General features: G+C 33.4%; 1 protein-coding gene across 1 annotated transcript in view; it reads left to right on the forward strand.

Annotated features, from left to right (window-relative positions):
- Positions 1 to 13,058, forward strand: part of LOC114325206 (sorbitol dehydrogenase) — a 224,720-nt gene that overhangs the window by 147,640 nt on the left and 64,022 nt on the right. The gene's annotated exons all lie outside the window — the stretch shown is intronic.

Below are 13,058 nucleotides of genomic sequence, written 5' to 3' on the forward strand. Positions count from 1 at the left end.
TCTTTATCCAAAATATCATATTTGAAACACCTTTAGCTGATGTCTTCTATGTAATATTTCTAGTATCATGCCCTATATCTAGTATCAAATACTAGTCTCAACTTTCACAGCAATCTGTTTGTATTTTTATATACTTCTGGCAAAAAAAACTTCTGATACCACCACCCTGTATCAGAACATTTTGAAACTTATGGAAAAGTGTAACTGTGTATTTGCATATGTATTTAGAAGCCACTTTAGCCAAATTTTTAGCTCCCTAGGTGAACCCCGGGGTCTCCTATCGCAAAAAATGTGTTTAAAAAAAATTCCTGAGCGATCCTTTGCTTTAAAACATTGAAAAAATCCATGAACATATATTTTTATTCCATAAAGCACTCTGATTTTTTTGGATCAAAATTGAGCCTAGGAAAAATTCAAAGATTTTTATAGGTTATATAGGTAATTTTTGACCAACTTGTAAATAATTATCTTTGTGTATTTTTTATCAGTTTTTAATCGCGGGATTAGATTTACCATTTTCTCTCCGGAACATTCTCGATATGTATTCGAAAAAACCCATTTTTTGGTGTTTCTCCCAATGTTTTTAGCACTTAAACTCAACTAAATATTAAGAAATGACTGTGATAAATTGACATAAAATGACAGTGAGTTTTGATAGACCAGCAAAAATTACTTTCAGACTTAAGTCTAGCACATCAGTTGCTGACCCCGTAATAAATGAAGATAGTGACGAAGACTAGGACTATTATTAATAAAAGTTGAAAAAAGGTCTCACATGAAATTTAATATAATTATTTTATTAATTTAATACATAAATGATAATATTTAAATGATAATCACCACTCGAATAAAGGGTGGGGAAACAAATATCGTCATTTTTCACATTTAAATGAGGTTTGCTTAAAATATGAAAAAAAATCTCCAAAGGGGCAGTTTTTTCGAATTTAGTGTATGTTCCGGATGGAAATGGCCAACATGACTCTGCTATTGGAAAAAAAAAACAAAAAAATTGTTGAAAAATCGTTCTTTATTCACATACAGTTGAGGTTATATGCAGAAAATATGAAAAAAATATCAAAAAAGATTGTGTCGGATTTTGAGCATGTTTTGGTCTGAAAATGGAAATTGATTCCCGATACAAGTTTCTGTGCTAAAAATTTGGGGTAAAACACCAACCAAGTAAAACAAAAAAAAATCGCTTTTTTCAATTTTGAGGACATTCCGCAGAGAAAATGGCAAATCTCCGTCATTCAAAAGAAAGGAAAAATAAATAACAAATAATTATTTAGAAGTTGCCAAAAATTACCAAAAAAACCTAAAAATTATTTGAAAAATTCAAATATTTTTCCTGAGCTCAATTTTTATCCAAAAAATCTAAAAAAAACATCAGAGTGTTTTTGAGAATAAAAATGTATGTTCATGAATTTTTTCAGATTTTTTAAAGCAAACGACCGTGCCGAAAAATCCTTTGTAGAAAAAATACATTTTTTGCGATAGGAGACCCCTGTGGCTACTTAGGAAGCTAAAAATTTGCTAAAGGGTTTCTAAATAGATACTTTCGAGTGCCCAATCCGAAATAATGGTAGGGGAGCCCAAGCAGGGATTTTTGCAGTTACTCGAGCGCGTCAGATTATCATATGGGGAGAAACCTGGTACCCTGCCCATGTACCTCTATCATATATTGGCTCTTAACATAGGGAAGTTCGTTAAGGGGGGCCCGAAAAAAAATCTATCCTTAAAAATACTCGAAATTGTCAGATTAAGATAAGGTAAGTTAAGTACATGCAAAAGAGGGTATATTTAAAAAATCTGACGATTTGAGCGGGTCGTAAAGAAATGGGTGAGTCAAAAAGTTTTACAAAAAAAGCGAATATTTCGCGGAATGAACATCAGATCGAAAAACTAAAAAATACGTCTTCAATATTTTTTCAAAATCTATCGAATGGTACTAAACATGACCCCCCACGGAGAGAGGTGGGGTAAATTTAAAATTTTAAATACAAACTCCGCGATATTTCGCAAAATGCACATCAGGTCGAAAAACTGCAAAATAATGTTTTTGAAAAATCTATCGAATTATACCAAACACGACACCCCACGGAGGTGAGATGGGGGGTTACTTTAAAATATTTAATGGGACTCCCTAATTTTTATTGCAGATTTGGATTCTTTACGTAAAAATAAGCAACTTTATTCGAGATATTTTTTCGAATTACGGATAGATTGCGCTATAATCGGAAAAAACGATTGATGGAAATGGAAAATTAAATTTAAAAATGGAAAGTCCCCACTAAAATGGAAAATTTTACTTAGCTTTTTTTGGTTTTAGGACCTAATAATCACAATCCAATAGGTCCCCATAACGCTCGAGTGACTGCAAATTTAGCATACCCTACCATAAGAATTTCGCCGAATGCAGATTTTTCCATCTCATCCGATACAGCATTTTGAATTTTTTTTTTTTAATTTTTATCGTATTTTTCATGTTAGATACAAATCTCGAAAACTGCATAAACCAAGAGATTCTTTTTTATAAAATAAATATATTTCAAACCTTATAATATTTTAATAATTAATATATAGTAATATTTATCTGACCAAGTATAACGAATATTTCTACAAAATTTATGGAGATTTTATGCTTTTTCGGATCTATAGTTTGTTACGAAATTGACATTCTATAAATCTCTAAAAACTGGTTTAGGTGAATATAATATAACGATGAAAAACTGAATTCTAAAAAATATTTTTTATTATTTACTATTTATTTACTGTGAATAAATAAGCTACAACTTTACTTTTGATGCCTTTAAGAAAATAGCTTTAGGACAATATTGTGTAGAATGCAGTTTGATTTTAGTAAATTTTATACTATACGTTACCAATAACTTCAACAACAATATATCTATATCAGAATTTCAACCAATAGTATACAGTATGTTGCAAATGAAAGGAATAAATCCGTTATTTCGTAAGCCGGTGACTAAGGAAAAATCCAGAACCAGATGGATTTTAATTTTTAAATTATAATTTTTTTGGCATATAAATATATCATACTAGTGACGTCATGCATGTGGACGTGATTACGTCATCGATGATTTTTCTAAATGGTAATAGAGGCCGTGTGTTAGATCATTTGAAAGGTTATTCAATTTTCTATTCAGTAATATATAGGGTACCTACATTAATAATATTGTTTATATAGGGTGTCCAAACCCTATTGGGTATGAACCTATATTTTTTTTTAATTTAATTAATTGACACAAAAAGAAAAAGGTATGAATGTATTTAATTTAAAATATATTTTACAGCTGTCAGAAAACAAAAAAAAATGTTTATTTGAGAAATAAATATTTCTTTTCGCGTAAATTCAATGTTCAAGCTGCAATCTACCTGCCTCTTGGCAATTTGAACATTTAATTTAAGCAAAAACAATACTTATTTGTCAAATATACATTTTTCTGTTTTGTGACAGCAGTATTAAAATGTACATATTTCGAATTAAATAAATTGCATACATTTTTCTTGTTATGTCAAAATTAATTTAATTAAAAAAGAAATTGTTGACACCCTGGATAAATAATTATATTGTTTAATTACAGAATAGAGAATAATTTTTCAAATGAGCTAGCACACGACCCCTATTCTTATTTTAAAAAACTTATCGATTACGTCATCGCGCCCAGATGGATGACGTCACTAGTATGATGTATATGTTAGAAAATAATGATTTAAAAATAAAAATCGACCTGTTTCGGGATTTGTCCTTAAAGTCGCCGGCTTACGAAATAACGAATTTATTCCTTTCATTTGCACCATACTGTATAAAAAAACGAACACAACAGATAAAAGATCAAAAGTACTACTTAGTAATTGTGAATTACTATATTACTATTATAAACAGATGTTTTATTAAACCTTGAACTTGTAACATGACATACCCACCATACAAATTAGGAGAAAACCGAAGGTATGAATTTTTAAATACTGTTTTGCCATCTCATTGTGTTTACTATTGAATTTGCCATTCATGTCTAATTATAAATCCCGCATTTTTAAGTGAAATTTTTATTTTTAAACTAGTTAGAATTCGGCCAAATTTTAATTTTAGTAATATTTTCTTGACATTAAACTCTATTTTTTATAATACAGACCGTTGGCACATAAAAATATAATCGCGGACTGACATACTTTTTTTTTAATTCTTAGGTTTGTCGGCCTGTTATAAATAAAATAGTTTTTCAAAAGGCACCTTCATTTTCAATAAGTACCTTAATAATTATATTAACATTATATTAAAACATCTCCCAATGGTGCATTTACAAAATAAAGTTAATTTATTAAATTGTGATATATTTATTTGATTTATCTTTGATATCGGTCTTGTTATTGATACAATTTTGTCCTTTCTTTATGTGAATCATCTCCAATATACGCTTTTTTGCTGTAGTACTGCTATTTTTCTAAAATATGATATAGATATAAAAAAAAATATAACCAGATACTATTAAGATACCCATGACATAACCTCAGGTAGTGGTACTTTTACTTTTTATTGACCGGTAACTCCGATGATGACAATTTTGTCGAAGGCGCTTATCTAAGGAAATAAATACATTTTACGCACTTTGTTTGACATACTTACTATTTTTTCACTTCCTTGGTTCATTCAAGTGTGGTGTGTACAAAATTTATCAGTCTTTCAACTCCTCATATTATCTCATGTAATATTTTTTGATAAGTGTGCTGTGAAGTGTTATGTCAATATTTTTGCCAAATTTAAGGGTATAATAATCATTTTACCGTTTTTTTAAAAAAATTTTAATCTATAAACTTTATTTATCTAGTATAGTGTTTCTAATATACTTAAACGATAGGTAAACATGTTCATCACGTCAAATGCCAGGCTTGAGGTTGAAAAACAATTTATCGAGTATATAATATTATGTATATTTAGAAAAGAAGAGGTGTATGCACTGTCAAGTAATAATCCTGCCTACTGACTGTTGGTATTTTTATTTCAACGTTTAAAAACATCGAAACCCTATCCGTGGTCGTGTTTAATATCATTCGGTAGATTTTTGAAAAATATTGAACACTTATTTTTCAGTTTTTCGATCTGACGTTTAGGTATTTCGGGAAATATTCGCTTTTTTGGGAAACTTTGTGACTCGCCCACTTCCTTACGCCCTGCTCAAAATGTCAGATTTTGAAAATATACACTGGCATTTACTTAACTTACCTTATCTCAATCTGAGGATTTCGAGTTTTTCTAAAGAGAGGTTTTTTTTTGGACCCCCCTTAACGAACTCCACTGTATTATGGTCTAAGAGCTAGCAACGTTTTCGAGAAATCATTTTAAGACGGCTGATTCTTTCATATATTGTTCCCTATGCTTCCTCGAACACCGTACCGACCATCTGGCTGCTGATACTAGTCCTGTCGCCAGGGGGGGTACAACGGCCTCCTTAATTCAGATGGACTTACCCAAGTTTTTTTTATATATTTTGACCCGCAGAATACGAATTTTTTGGGTAACAGTTGATCCGGATGTCGATAAGATTGTTATAGACAAAGAACTTGAGGAATTACATAACAGCGATTTCTCGCAAAACAAAACATCTTTTCGTATTTTTTGGGTCATTTTAAGCAAAAAATATTCCTACAAGTTTTTTCGTAGAATGCATAGTTTTCGAGATAACCGCGGTTAAACTTTCAAAAAATCGAAAAATTGTAAATTTTAAACCCGAATAACTTTTGATTAAAAAATAAAGTAGCAATTCTGCTTACCGCATTTGAAAGTTTAAGTCAAATTATATCGGTTTTGATTATTTGCATTGCTAAAAATTTATTATTTTATTGTTAAACAAAGCTGTAAACTGTAGTAAACACCTAGTATGTGAGTGATGTTTTCTATGATTTCTCATTTAAAATCTAACGAGTAGGTAGAGTAGCTACAAGTGCAAGCGAGGCAATTTCTACGTAGCATGCGGTAAAACGCATGTATTAGGCAGGGGAAACCTATGTGTTTATAGATTAGTTTAACAATAAAAAAATTAATTTTTAGCAATGCAAATAATCAAAACCGATATAATTTGACTTAAACTTTCAAATGCGGTAAGCAGAATTGCTACTTTATTTTTTAATCAAAAGTTATTCGGGTTCAAAAATTGCAATTTTTCGATTTTTTGAAAGTTCAACCGCGATTATCTCGAAAACTATGCATTCTACGAAAAAACTTGTAGGAATATTTTTTGCTTAAAATGACCCAAAAAATACAAAAATATGTTTTGTTTTGCGAGAAATCACTGTTATGTAATTCCTCAAGTTCTTTGTCTATAACAATCTTATCGACATCCGGATCAACTGTTACCCAAAAAATTCGTATTCTACGGGTCAAAATATATAAAAAAAACTTGGGTAAGTCCATGTGAATTAAGGAGGCCGTTGTACCCCCCCTGGCGACAGGACTATACAGGTTGCGTTCATTTTCATTACTGCGCAGCACACCTGTACAGGTAAACATAAAATCAGGGTGATTGATTAGTGTGAAAAAGCTTAGTAGAAAAATTGTAGCTAACTTTGTGCTTCACATTACAAAATTAGTTAGAATGTTACAGGGTGCTCGATAACATAGTGGCAGACCAAACTTTTGTTTTTCCAAAAGAAATGGAAATCATGAAGTGGAAATGCATAATTGAATTTTACAGTGTATAAAATGCATCCAAAAGTGCATAAACATGTCAAAATCAGAATATTAAGGTTCAGATTTTATTATTCGGGGTATTTTTGGGGTCACTGAATACGAATAAGCCATCAGAATCGGAGCACCTAGTGCCCAGGGTCACTGCTAAAGCATGTCATCTGGAGTTTCGAGGGTTTTCGACACTAAATTGATGCAAATAGATTACTCGGGGGTTTTTGGGGTGGCTAAATACGAATACTAGACAGAATACTGGCTAAATACGCCATCAGAACCGACAACTAGAGCTCCTGGCACCCACGGCCACTGCTAAGGCACGCCATCTGCTGGAGTTTCGAGGGTTCTCGTTACTAAATGCATGCAAATAGATTACTAGCTGGTTTTTGGGGTCGCTGAACACGAATACGTCATCAGAGCCGACCCTCGGGCCACCTGGTGCCCAGGGTCACTGCTAAGGCACATCATCTTCTGGAGTTTTGAGGGGTTTTGGGTACCAGGTGCACCGGAGGTCAGTTCTGATGGCGTATTTTTGTTCGGCGACCCCAAAAACCCCTTCTTCTTCTTCATGTACCATGTCCTTTCAGAACGTTGGTTACCATCATAGCCATCTTAATTTTATTCACTGCCACCCTAAATAGCATGCTTGTATCAACACCATACCAATCTCGGAAGTTCTTCAACCATGAGGTTCTTCTTGTCCTGGACTGCGTTTGCCTGCTATTTTTCCTTGCATGGTATTTTGTAGCAACCTATATTTGGGACCTCTCATTACTTGTCCGAAATACTCCAGCTTTCTCTGCTTGATGCTTTTTATCATCTCAGTAGTCTTGCTGAGACGTTCTAGTATTGTGGAGTTTCGAATCTTCTCCACCCAGGAAACTTTTAAAATTCTTCTATAGCACCACATTTCGAAAGCCTCAAGGCGATTTAGATCGATTTTATTCACAGTCCAGGACTCGACACCATAAAGTAAGACCGAGAACACGTAGTAGCGAAGTAGGCGGATCCTCAATGCCAATTTTAGGTCTCTGTTACATAACACCTTGGATATCCTTCTAAAAGCGGCTCTAGCCTGCTCTATCCTAGATCTAATTTCGCCGTGACTTTCTGCGTTACAATTTAATTGCTGTCCAAGGTAAACGATTTTATCAACTTGCTCAAGTTTGGTATTATTTACATATATAGACGGTTTTATATGCTGTTGTTTACTTATTACGAGTATTTTGGTTTTCCGTATGTTCAGATCCAGACCTGCCTCCCTACAACTCTCAACGACAGTATCAAGTAGTGTTTTCAGATCTTCTTGACTAGAAGCTAGGAGAGTACTGTATCGTTAAATAACAAAATCTGGTCCTTAATATACTGTTTTTACATCTTTATGCACTTTTGGTATGCACTTTTGTATGTATTTTATGCACTATAAATGCAATTAAGCATTTCCACTCATTTTTCTATTGTAGACTTTTTTCTGACGTCATCCCGAATACAATCCCAAAAAATTGCAAGTCGATAGGTGATGTATTTAAAAATCTATTTATTTTTTCCTGGATGCCTTGGTCTAGCTAGATCTATTCACTTTTAAGTCAGCATTGAAAAAAAAATTAGAAATAAACTGTAGATATTGTAGAATTACGAATGAACTAGATGTTGTAATTTTTATCTCGATTTAAAATTGAATATCTTAATAAATAAGTTTCTTTCGTCATTGGCCATATTCAAGGAATTTTATATAGAAATATTTTTCTATTTTTGTCCTTTACAGTTTATTGATAATATATATTTAATCTTGAATTCGTTGTAATGGCATGACCGGATATAGCGAAGTATTAGATAAGATTTTACCACTATTTCGGAATAGATCTTAATAGTAGGGATTAAAAAGGTCACAAACCTAGGATAAAATTTGAATTTCAAGTTATTTTAATTTTTAAAATTATCGGCGGAGTTGTATTGATACAACTTATATCGCACTTATAAGCGAAAACTCAGAAAAAATAATCAATAAAAGATATAAGTAAACAAGGAATAGATATTATGAAGGGATATTAATAAATGAACCAGGAGGAATAATGATAAATTGGCACACTTACTTTACACACCTGTTAAACAAAATCAAAGAAGAAAGGGAAACAATCCATAAAATTGTAGATGAGCAAAATATAGTAGTGGAAATACCTACAAAGCAAGCAATATAAAAAGAAATAAAGGTACTAAAAAACAATAAAAGCCCAGGAATAACAGAAATATCGACGTAAATTATAAAAGCAGGAGGGAAAAGGCTACATAAAAGATACATAATCTGATAACAAGCATATGGGAAACAGAAAAAATGTCAAAGAGAGTAGGTCATAGCAAGGATATGTCCAAACACAAAAAATGTGGCAAATGAGACGTTAAAATTATGCTAGAAGTAGTTTACAAAATCTTTTACACAAGTCATAAGGAAAAAGCTAAATCAATACACGGAAAAGACATTGGGCGAACATCAGGCAGGATTTTGAAACAATAGGTCGACGACAGACCAAATATGTGCGCCAAAAATAATCCAGACAAGGGCTACGAACATAAAATAACAGTATAATATGTCCGGTTCGTCGACTTTAAGCAGGCCTACGATAATGTAAAGAAACAACAGGTGTACGAAATACTGAAAGATATGGACCTACCAAGTAAAATCCTAAGGATATTAAAAATAACTGCGGATAAGGCAACAAACGAAATAGCATGGAAGGGTCATAAGTCAAACAATTTTGAAACAAAGGAAGGATTACGACATGGAGACACGACTTTTTTAATCTGATACTGGAAGGAATAATCAGACAAAGCAAAATAAATCAGCAGAAAACAATCTTTAAAAACGACCATCATTCATTGCCTAGCATTCGCAGACGATCTAACACTATTAATTATAAGTAAGCAAGTACGAAAGAACTAAGAATATTACTGAACAATATAATAAACGAGGCAAAAAAATTTGGACTTGTAATAAATAAGGAAAGATAAAATATATAATAATGGGAATAACACATAAAAAAGATGACAATTTTACATTGGAAATAGAAGAAAGAAAATGCAAGTTTCAGAATTTATGTTCATGTTCAAAAGAGTTTCAGAATTTACTTACCTGGGTGTAAAATTCGATGAAAAGGGACATGAGGAAAGGGATATAAAGGCAAAAACGGCTAAAGGAAACAAAATGTATGGAGCATTGCGATCATTCTTCTTCTTGTAGTGCCTATCCGTTTCGGATGTTGGCGACCATCATGGCAATCTGCACTTTGCACACTGCTGCTCTGAAAAGATTTGTAATGGTTGTGTTGAACCACGTTCGTAGATTTTTCAGCCAGGAAATCCTTCGCCTTCCTGGTCCTCGCTTTCCCTCTACTTTTCCCTGCAAGACCAGTTGCAGCAGTCCATATCTCTCACTGTTCCTCATGATGTGACCGAGGTATTCGATTTTGGCTGTTTTTATTTTGATTAACAGCTCTTTTTTCATTCTCAGCAAAACACCCTCATTAGTAATGTGGTCGGTATAAGATATCTTCAGGATTCGACGATAAAGCCACATCTCAAGAGCCTCAATTTTCTTGCAGGTGGCGTCTGTGAGAGTCCACGACTCAACTCCGTACAACAGTATAGGAAATATCTAACATCGTAGTAATCTGACTTTTATGGGTATCGACAAATCATGGGATCATGCGATCGTTAATAAAATCCAAATATGTCTCAATAAAAACAAAAAATAGAATCTACAAAACAATTATCAGGCCAACAACTACACTATTTGCATGGGAAACTTGGATTCTTAAAAAATTAAAAATAGACCTTTTAGAAAAGATGGGAGAGGAAAATACAAAGACCAATAAATGAAGGTGTGAAAATAGATGGCCAGTGAAGAAGAAGGAATAGTAAAGAACTTGTAACGATATGATATCACGGCAAGCGATGAGCTGGTCTACCAGAGACGACCGTAGGAGTGTCCGTGTTGGCGCATTCCTTCTTCATAACACCGCTGGGGGAAACTGAAGGAGAAGTGGCATCGAGAGCATATTTAAGACGAGCCAGGAGAATAAGAAATAAGATTAGTTGTTGCTAACGTGTTGAATTAGCAATAGCTCGATTGGCAGAGATGCACCGTATTTGAGGTGGAACTGTTCCTAGGCGGACGCCACCGTAGTGACGTGGCGTCCATCGTAACCGTTACCGCAGTAGGCGGTAGTAGCGAGGAACGAGTGACTGCGTGTCGCTGTTCAACCGTGCCGCATTGAAGTGAAATGCAGTGTCTCCGTGTCGGGATATATGGCTATGTTGATTTAACGTAGAGAATTTGTTATTTTATATATTGTATTGTTTATCGTATCATTTTAATATTACTATTATGTTCGGATGGCAGTAAGAAGTATAATATTGCTTTTCATTTGCAGAAGATAGAAATATATTTTATTTATTTTAAACTGTATAGAATTATCTTAAGTATATTTACTTTATTTTTAACCTGTGTTTTACTGAGTCTGTCGTCTTGAAAGAGCTACCCGTTACAAACTTGAACTTTAATACGAACCAAAAATAACCATGGTATACCCGTACCAGGTATCTTCTTCTTCTTCTTGTGCCACTCCTATCGGAGATTGGAAATCATCAAGGCTACCCTGACCTTGTTTACAGCTGACCTAAAAAGTTCATTAGTGGTGCAGCCAAACCACTCACTCACATTCCGCAACCATGACATTCTTCTACGGCCTGGATTCCCTTTTCCTTCTATTTTTCCTTGCATTATATATTGAAGTAATGCGTATTTATGACCTCTCATCAGGTGACCCAAATATTCGAGTTTTCTTCGTTTTATCGTTAACAAAATTTCTGGGTCTCTTCCTATCCTTCGTAATACTTCAAGGTTTGTGATTCTTTCAACCCAACTTATCTTCAGCATTCGACGGTAGCACCACATCTCGAAATTTTCAATATTTTTTATGTTGTTCTGTTTGAGAGTCCAGGCCTCTACACCGTATAATAGCGTGTTAAATACGTAGCCTCTTAGCATTCTTAATTGTAGAGGGGTGCTTATATCTCTGTTGCAGAAGAATTTTCTCATCTTTATGAAGGTGGTCCTGGCAATTTCGATACGTCTTTTTATTTCATTGTTTTGGTCTCCAGTTTCGTTTATTAAAGTTCCCAAGTATTTGTAACTTGATACTTTTTCAATTTGAATGCCGTTTATACTAATATGTGCTGGTTGTGTCATAATTTTACTGAAGACCATATACTTGGTTTTTTTGATATTAATGTTTATGCCATAATTGTTGCAAGCAATATTTATGTTTGTAAGTAATCGTTGTAATTCTTCTACTGTTCTTGCAACTAGTACAGTGTCGTCCGCGTATCGAATATTATTTACAACCTCTCCATTGATTACGATTCCTTCATTTGCTTGCAAAAGGGCTTCCTGGCAGATGCTTTCACTATATACATTAAATAGCAGTGGTGACAAAATGCATCCCTGTCGTACTCCTCTACGTATTTCTATTGCTTTTGATATCTCATTTTCTATTTTGATGTTAGCTTTCTGATTCCAATATAAGTTGAGAATTATTCGCAGATCTTTATTATCTATGTCTTTTCTTTCTTTTTCTTTTAGATACCAGGTATCTAAAAGACTCATTAGTATTTAGCTCAGCGGGGTGCTAATGTTGGAGGTGTGAAATTACATAAACAAGGGATCATTTTATAAAAAATCCTTGTAGGATCCTTCTTGATGGAATTCCACACCTCCAACAATAGCACCCCGCTGAGCTAAATATTAACGACTTATAGCCGATTAAGTTAGGACCTAGGATAACCTAGGTTAACTCACTTAAAGTTGACTACCACTTCCTGAATGTCATTGTCACCGACAATTTAATTATTTCCGTATATCAGAATCAGTTGGCAGACGAAAGTAGACCAATGACTACTATGTGACTACTATTGTACTATTCGACTATTCTCCGTTTCAACCATTAGAATTAGTACGGTTGTATATTACAAGCGGGTTTGCCATTCTGTGAATTATCATAAATAAATCCTCCTTTAGTATTCCACAGCAGTTAACAGCGATAATCCTCTACAAGTACCTGCCTAATACTACCTTTTACGGCCGATGCAGTCAAGATTGGCAACGTTGTCAAGAAGATTCTCATTTAGTTTGTATTGGCGGTATACTTCGTACACTGAATCTCATGTCTGAAATATTAGGGGCATATGTTCCCGGATAGTTATTCTATTTCATCGACTGTAAATCTTTTCAATTTTACAATCTTATAATGTATGTCATATTTTTATCAATAATTTTATTTAAGTGGGATTACTTGCCTCTTTT

This window comes from Diabrotica virgifera, chromosome 7 (assembly GCF_917563875.1).
Source record: "Diabrotica virgifera virgifera chromosome 7, PGI_DIABVI_V3a".
Classification (NCBI taxonomy): Eukaryota; Metazoa; Arthropoda; class Insecta; order Coleoptera; family Chrysomelidae; genus Diabrotica; species Diabrotica virgifera.